Genomic DNA, 7,395 nt, shown 5'->3' on the forward strand with positions numbered 1-7,395 from the left:
GTGTGTGTTGCCCGAGCTGAAACAAGGAACACGATCTGGAGTAGCGTAGTTTAAGAGGACACAAATATCACACAGCATATAGCTGACATCCTTTCTGCCTTTGTGCCAGTGTATCTGGCCAAGGTGGGACTTTTCACAGCACCCTGGCCTGAAACCAGAGGCCAGAGGCGCACCAGATAGACTTCTCAGCCACACCAAGGCTGTTCCCAATAGAAAGACAGGTGATTTTTAAAAGACATACAATAGGGGTGCCTGGGTGGTTCAGTGGGTTAAGCCTCTGCCTTCAACTCAGGTCATGATTCCAGGGTCCTGGGATTGAGCCCCGCATCAGGCTCTCTGCTCAGCAGAGAGCTTGCTTCCTCCTCTCTCTTTGCCTGCCTCTCTGTCTACTTGTCATCTCTGTCAAATAAATAAATAAAATCTTAAAAAAAATAAAAGACATGCAATATTTAAAACAATATAAAAGACACAAAACATACAAAAAGTTAAAACACAGATAGGACACAACCTATATTAAATTATTTTATGAGTTTTATAAGAACATGAAAAATAGAAAGACGTTGTGCTTGAATGTTTTTCCTTAAGGAAATTCTTCTCTGAGACCCTTCCCCCTGTGTTCTCTAGGACCAGATGACATTATAGCAGATCCATGTCTGTTGCTATTCCGACAATACCTCGTCATTTTTAGTGTATTCCATGGTTAAGGTTAAAGAGTTTGGGAAACTATCCTAAACTGATAAGATTTCCAGTTTAACCTTTAAAAAATGTTTAAAAATCGTAGTCCAAGGGGACCTGGCTGGTTCAGTTGGAAGAGGGTGGGAGTCTTGATCTCGGGGTCATGGGTTCAAGCCCCACGTTGGGTATAGAGATTACTAGAGAAAAATAAATAAACTTAAAGAAAAAAAACCAAAACCTGTAGTCCAAGAATAAGAGTCAGTGTGGCCTGGAAAATTCAGGTTACCATCCATAAGGAGAACGTGCTAGTTGTTACTTTTATTCTGCTTCCTCTTGCATTTTTTTATTCATAAAAAATCAGATTATGAAAGTGGGTCATATTGATTAAGAGAAATTCCAGCAATGCCAAAGTATACAAACCCTTCCCTGCCAGACTGTACACTCTGCTAGGGCAGGCCATGCCCGTCTTATCTACTCCAATCTCTCCAATCCCTAACCCTGCACATAGTAGAGCTTCGAAGTGGTAGCACCCCTTTTTCCATGGTTAACGAGCTAAGGTGTTGCATTGCAGACCTCTCCTATGCAGGATTTAAAAAATAAACTTTTAATTTTAGAGTAGTCTTAGGTTTACAGAAAAGACTGTGACAGTAATACCGAGTTCCCATATACCCATATCCACTTTCCCCTATTTTTACCATCTTACTTTAGAATGGTACATTTGTCGCAATTAATGAACCAATACTGGCACTGTATTGAGATTTCCTTAGTTTTTACCTAATATCCTTTTCTGCTCATGATCCCATCCAGGACACCACACTACATTTGGTCCTCATGTCTCTTTAAGCTCCTCTTGGCTGTGGTAATTTCTCAGACTGTCATTGTTTTTGATGACTCTAGCAGTTTTGAGTGCTGGTCATGTATTTTGTAGGATGCCTCTCTTCGGGGATTTGTCTGATCGTCTTCTCATGATTAGATAGGGGTTATGGATTTCAAGAAGGAAAACCATAGAAGTAAAGTACATTAAAGGTGTATATTATTGGGCACTTGGGTGGCTCAGTCGGTTAAGCATCTGCCTTGGTCTCAGGTCCTGATCTCAGGGTTCCAGGATCAACCCCCCAGTGAGTTTTCTGCTCTGTGGGGGGTCTGCTTCTCCCTCTCCTCCCTGCTCATGCTCTCTCCATCTCTGTCGCTATCTCTGTCTCTCTCTCTCTCTCTCTCAAATAAATAAATAAAATATTTTTTATTTATTTTTATTTTTTTTTAAAGATTTATTTATTTATTTATCAGACAGAGAGGGAGAGAGAGTGAGCACAGGCAGACAGAATGGCAGGCAGAGGCAGAGGGAGAAGCAGGCTCCCTGCTGAGCAAGGAGCCCAATGCGGGACTGTATCCCAGGACGCTGGGATCATGACCTGAGCTGAAGGCAGCCGCTTAACCAACTGAGCCACCCAGGCGTCCCAATAAAATATTTTTTAAAAGGTGTATATTATGGGGGCGCCTGGGTGGCTCAGTGGGTTAAAGCCTCTGCCTTCAGGTCAGGTCATGATCCCAGGGTCCTGGGATCGAGCCCTGCATTGGGCTCTCGGCCTAACAGGGAGCCTGCTTCCTTTCCTCTCTCTCTGCCTGCCTCTCTGCCTACTTGTGATCTCCGTCTGTCAAATAAATAAATAAAATCTTTAAAAAAAAAAAGTGTATATTATGAATATGGCTTGCCACTGTTGATGTTGACCTTGACTCCTGTACAGATTAACATTCCTCATATACTACTAAATGGAACCTTCTATCTTTCACATCAAAATGAACGTCTGGTTCCAGTTTAGAACAGTGAGTGTTCCCAGTTAGTTTGGACTTGAGTACCTAAACACATAGATGATTCAAAAGAAAGATCTGTGACCTTCACGCCAGCTGTGGGTGTGGGAGGAGGTACAGGGTGGAGAGGAGTGAGGATGACCTGCCCATTTCTACAGTATGCCAACCCATGAGGGAGGTTTGCCAAGGGCCAAGGTCAGCTGCCAAACAGGGCCAAATGCCCAGTCTTCTTCCTATTCACTGGTGATGACCTTTCATGGTATGGCTTGAATTTTCAATCCTCTCTCCTCTCCAACTGCCTTCCTGTTGGTGGTGACTCACCCCCCAGCACTCTCAGAAGAAATAGGAGTCCAAGGAAGCTAGGCCAGAATACAAGGGAAAGAAAAAAGAAAACAAGGGTTTACATTTGACAAGTTCCAGATGATGTCTACCTGCCTTTCTGTTACACTGCAAAGTTTTGGTGGATTCTTTCTTGCAATAACCAGACAGGAATTCAAACTCATTTTCTTTGGATGGAATTAGGATTCTGAGTGTTGCTTTTCTTTTCTGTTTATTCTGATAAATTAACTCATTCAAATAACTGAACTGGACCACACAAAATAGTAATAAACATGTATTATACAATTATTACTTTAGGCAACATTTATTAAACATTTTACGATGTACCAGGAGCTATGCTAATTATTTTATGTATATAGCTCATGCAATTCTCAGCAACATGCTGTGGTTGTTAGCTCTGTCTTCTAGGTGATTATACGTAGCACAGGAAGGTTAAATAACTTGCCCAAGATCACATAGCTAATAAGTAGCTAGGAAAGCCAGAAACACAGTCTGACTCCTCATGCCCTATGCTATACCATTTAACAAACCAGAGCTCCATACTTCTACACAGCTCAGCAAACCACCAGACCACTACTCTATGCTCCTACACAGCTCAACAAGTCCCCATACTGTTATCGTAATATCTGCAATGTTCTCAGCAGCCTGCAAGGTGCTGGGAATAGGTGGATAAATAAAACAGAATCCTGGCCCAAAAGATCTCACTGTTGCTTCACTTTTTCCCAGAAGTGCAAGGGATCCAAAAGTCCCCACAGACCCAGGAGCAGATTCAGGGCTGCTGGGGGAGTTGACTGTCCAAAGGAGACCTCAGATCAGGATAAAGAACTTCAGGCTGTGGTGATCTTGAGACCAAGAGAAATGGCCATGGAATTTGACCATGATCCAAAATAACTAACAATATTCAAAATGTTGAGTAGTCAGTCCCAACCCATTAGAAAAGACATACAACCATCAAGATGGAGGACATGGCCTACGGCCGATCCAAACAGCAGCAGCTAAGAACAGGTAGGAGGGACTGAACATTAGGCCTGAGACAACCCTCAGAGATGGAGCAGTATGTGTCCAGGAGACCCCTGAAAATCCTGCTGCTTTCAACCTTCCCCATCTCAGGTGGATGTCAGTTCCAGTTTTCTAATTTTTAGGCCCAAAACTCAGAGCTGTCCCTGTCTCTTCCCCTTCTCTCACATCCTGTCCAATCCATTGGCAAAAACCTTTGGCACTACCTTCATAATACGTTCAGATTTGAACCATTTCTCACCACCTGCTGTGGCGCTACCCTGACCTAACCCACCATCACCTCAGCTTGGGTAATTACAACAGCCTCCCAGCAAGGCTCGCTGCTTCTATTTTAGATCCCCTGACAGTTTTATTCTTAACACAGCAGGTCATTTCAAACCAGCTGAATCACGCCCCCAGAGCTCTGCGGCAGCTTTCCATCTCACAATAAAAGCCAAAGTCACCATAGTGCCCCACGAGGCCCCACCGGGCCGACTCTCACAACACCTTTCTGACCACAGCTCCTGTCCCTCTTCCCTTAATCATTTTCCTCCAGCCACATCCATCTCCTTAGTGTTCTCAAACATGCCAGGTACATTCCTAAGTTAGGGGAAACAGGATCAAAGTTCTCCTTCCAGGGTGATCTTGTCCCAAGCAAGTATTTTTGAGGGCTAAGCTGAATTGCTACTTCCTGGATTTTCCTGGCAGTGCTTAGCTGCTAACCAAATCTGATGCTGAGGTATGTGGTTTGCATTAGCACAAAGCATTTTCTGCAAACACTATTTGAGACTTATAATTGCCTTCTCTTTTGAATGTAGTATATTTTGGTTGTTTGAGTATCATTATGTACTCTTGTTTTGCACAGAATTTTTTTTTTCTTTTCAGTGCTCAAGTTGTTAGAGTCTGGCCAACGCGAGTCCCCGAAATCTCTGCAAGCATTTATGCTTTTTCACAGCAATGAGATTTTCTAACCCATTTCTACTTTCTGCTCCAAACAGAGAGTCCGAAAGCCAGCCACTCTCCAAGGAGCCCTGATTCCTTTTAGTAGAAAATAATATTAGAGGGGTACTTGGGTGGCTCAGTCGGTTAAGCATCACACTCCTGGTTTCAGCTCAGGTCATGATCTCAGGGTAGTGAGATAGAGACCCATGTCAGGCTCTTCCCTGAGTGTGGAGCCTGATTGGGATTCTCTCTCCTTCTCCCCTGCCGCTCCCCACTCACACTCACTCTCTTTCTCTCGAAACAAACAAATGGAAAACTTTAAAGATAGTATTAAAGTATTTGAAAATCTTGCTGCTATAGGGATCCATAGCAGGCTGCTCCCTATGAACACAGGTGGAGGCAGCATCACTAACAGATGACTTTGCTGACAGAAGTGGTACATCTTTCAGAGATTCCATCAGTCAGGATCCAGGCAGGAAAACAGCAATCACACCAGGAATTTCCACTAGATGAAAGATAATATAAGCAGTTGATTACAAAGGTGTCAGCTAAGGGGGGTGGTGGGGAGGTGTAGTGAAAAAGGGATGCTGAGGTAAATCAGAGATTAATAACCTAGCAGCTACTGCTGGGCTGGGGAGCAAATGGGAAGAGGTGGTATTTCTAGAAACGAAGTCTTCGAGGAGGGCTTGGCAGGGCTGGCACCCAAAGTTCTCTCAGCAGGTGCGTGCTCCATCCTCCTTGAGGGGCGCAGACCCGAGGGAGCTCCCGCTGCTGAGAAAGATACAGCTGGCTGGTGTTGGCACCTGTGAGGGCTGTGCAGGGCTGGGGACTTCGGTGGGGACTGTGGAGAGAAGCTAGAAGCTGGAGCTAGGGCTGTCTGCTGCTGCCAGTCATCTTCCAGCAGGAGGGAGGAGCAGGAAAGAAGTCCTCCTCCCCTCCCTTCAGCTCACCCATTTCCCACCACTGCCTCCCAGAACCACAAGGAGCAGGCTGGCAAGAGAATGCGGGAAATGTGGGAAATGTGGCTCAGCCCCAACACGCCCAGAAGCGGAGAAGGGTGGGCCTGGTGTGGGCAACAATAGCTGGATAAATAGCACAGAGGTCATGGTCACTGGGACTTTCCAGTTAAACTCTTAACTTCTTTCAGTCATATTTAAAAAAAAGTCTTTCACGCTTTTAACTTCTTTCAGTCATATTTTAAAAAAAAACTTTTGCGCTTTCCCCCGAAACAATTAATAAATAAATAATTTTAAAAATCTTGTTCTGGTTTGAAGTATTTCCTGAGTTACCAGTTCTCCATATATCATATTTCTTATCAATTTTAGTGTCATTGAATATATGTGTGTGTGTATATACACAGACACATTTACATGAAACTGTGTATTTAAATATCAGGATAACGTTAATGGACACTATCACGTGCTGGTATCCGTTTAGAGTTTACTCAGGGTCTGACCTGGGGACTGGAAGTGCACTCCCTTTCTTTCTCTTCCTTTTATTGTGGTAAAATATACATAATACACATTTATCATCTTCAAGTTTAGTAGTATTAAGTATATTCATATTGTGCAGCTCTTCTCCAGAACTCTTCTGATGCAAAACTGAAATTCTGTTTTCTCTATGAAACAATAACTCACAATCTCCCTGTCCCCAGCCAATGGCAACCACCATTCTACTTCCTGTCTCTATGAATTTGCCTACTCTAGGTAACTGGTTTTAGCAGAATCATACAATATTTGCCCTTTTGTGACTGGCTTATTTCACTTGGCATAATCTTCAAGGTTCATCTATGTTGTAGCATATGTCAGAATTTCCTTCTCTCTTTTTTATTAAAAGATTTTACTTTAAAGTAATCTCTATACCCAAAATGGGGTTCAAATTCACAACCCAAAGATCAAGAGCCAGGCACCCCTTAAGGTTTTTTTAATATTCTGTTAGGTACACACATATATACACCACATTTTATTTATCCATCCATCAATAAATACTTGGGTTGCTTCTACCTTTTTGGCTATTGTGAATAATGCCGCTATGAACATGGGTACATTTCCCTTCTCTTTGATAATCCTTATATAGCATTTTGATCCTCATTCTACAGGTATGGTTCTTAACCATGTCAGGCCTAGCACTTCCTTTCATCCAAAAATGAAGTTTGAAAATAGGGGTGCTTGGGTGGCTCAGTTGGCTAAGCGTCTGACTCTTGATTTCAGCTTAGGTCATGACCTCAGGGTCGTGCGATCGGGGCCCACGTGGGGCTCCACACTGGGCATTGAACCCGCTTAAGATTCTTTCTCCTCCCTCTGCCCTTCCTGCACCCCTCCAAATAAATAAATAAATAAATAAGGTTTACCTACTGCATAGTTTGAGGAAAATCAGTATAATGAAATAATATATATATATATATATATATTTTAAGATTTTATTTATTTATTTGACAGAGATCAAAGGTAGGCGGAGAGGCATGCAGAGAGAGAGGAGGAAGCAGGCTCCCCACTGAGCAGAGATCCCGATGTGGGGCTCGATCCCAGGACCCTGGGATCACGACCTGAGCCGAAGGCAGAGGCTTTAACCCACTGAGCCACCCAGGCGCCCCGTAAAATAATATATGTTTTTATTGTGAGTAAACACCTGGGA

Source organism: Mustela erminea, chromosome 7 (assembly GCF_009829155.1).
Source record: "Mustela erminea isolate mMusErm1 chromosome 7, mMusErm1.Pri, whole genome shotgun sequence".
Taxonomy (NCBI): domain Eukaryota; kingdom Metazoa; phylum Chordata; class Mammalia; order Carnivora; family Mustelidae; genus Mustela; species Mustela erminea.